Below are 1,161 nucleotides of genomic sequence, written 5' to 3'. Positions count from 1 at the left end.
GGGGGCCAGGGGCCGCGGAGCCCCCTGGTGCTTCCCGCCCAGGCCCCAGGGCCCCACTCTGGCGCGCACCCTCACAGGCCTCTCCTGGGGCACCAGCCTGGAGTCCGGGCTGGGAGGCCGCCTGCTGCTGCCATTTCTGGGCTCAGGCCGCCGAAGCACTTTCACTTTCTCTTGGGGGGACACCCAGCACCCGCTGCCCTGAGCCCAGGTGGGGTGTGCGTCCCTGCCCCCGGGCACGGAAAGTGAGGCAGAGCCACACCTGCCTGCTCCTGCCTGGCGCCCAGGGCTGTTTGATAGCCAGATTGGGTCAGCCAGGTCAGCGAGGCTGAGGTCACACCGCCACCTTCAGGAATCTGCCCCTGGGGCTCTTGGGCTGGCCGCTGGCTTCCTCTGGGGTCCCCGCCCAGAGGGGAGGCCCCTGGGGCCTGAAACCTGGGGATGACAGGCCCTGCTGTCCAGCCGCCCTCGGGTCTGCTAGGAGCTTGAGCCGCCCCCAGCCCCCTGCCCAGGGCGCTCGTCCCCTCCGGGGCCTCCGGCCCTGAGCTGCCCACCCCTTCCTGGCCACGGCCACTTTCTCCGCAGACTTGGAGTGCCCCTCCCCCACCGGTCCTGCCTGAGCGAGGCGAGGGCCCGCTGACCCGCCCGCAGAGCCCCTCCTGGACACTGCTGCTCAGCCCCCGGCCTCTGAGTCTGGGCTCCCGAGGTCAGGGGCCTGAAGCCCTGGCCGGCGTGTGGCCGAACTGGCCGAGCTGAGTCTGGAGCTGGGGTTTGTGCCCGCGTGGCGGGCGCGCTTACCGCTGTCCCCAACCCGACCACGCCGCTGCCGCCCTCACGCCAGAGGCGCCAGGCTGTTTGAGCTGCCAGCGTGACAGCGCTGGGTGCTGACCTTGAGCCGCCTGGGGCCCGCCCCTGGGCCCCCCGCCCTGACGCCTCTCTGCAGTGTGGTTGGCCGGGGCGCTGGGTGTGGGGTAGGGGTGTCTGCGGCACCCCCCGGGGCCAGGCCCGTGCTCCTGTGCTCCGGCCTGGGCTTCGCTGTGCCCGTGGGCGCCTGCCTGTGTCCCAGGGCCCGGACCGGGGGCCCAGCGTGCTGCCTGCAGGAGTCACCGCACGGGCTCAGGCTGTGGCCGACCGTGGGGAGCCTGTGGCTGCGCGTGTGACCCC

The sequence above is a fragment of the Condylura cristata genome, unplaced genomic scaffold, assembly GCF_000260355.1.
Source record: "Condylura cristata isolate star-nosed mole 26May11 unplaced genomic scaffold, ConCri1.0 scaffold00007, whole genome shotgun sequence".
NCBI lineage: Eukaryota > Metazoa > Chordata > Mammalia > Eulipotyphla > Talpidae > Condylura > Condylura cristata.
The sequence above is the reverse complement of the archived record's forward strand: the minus strand, read 5'-3'. Positions refer to the sequence as shown.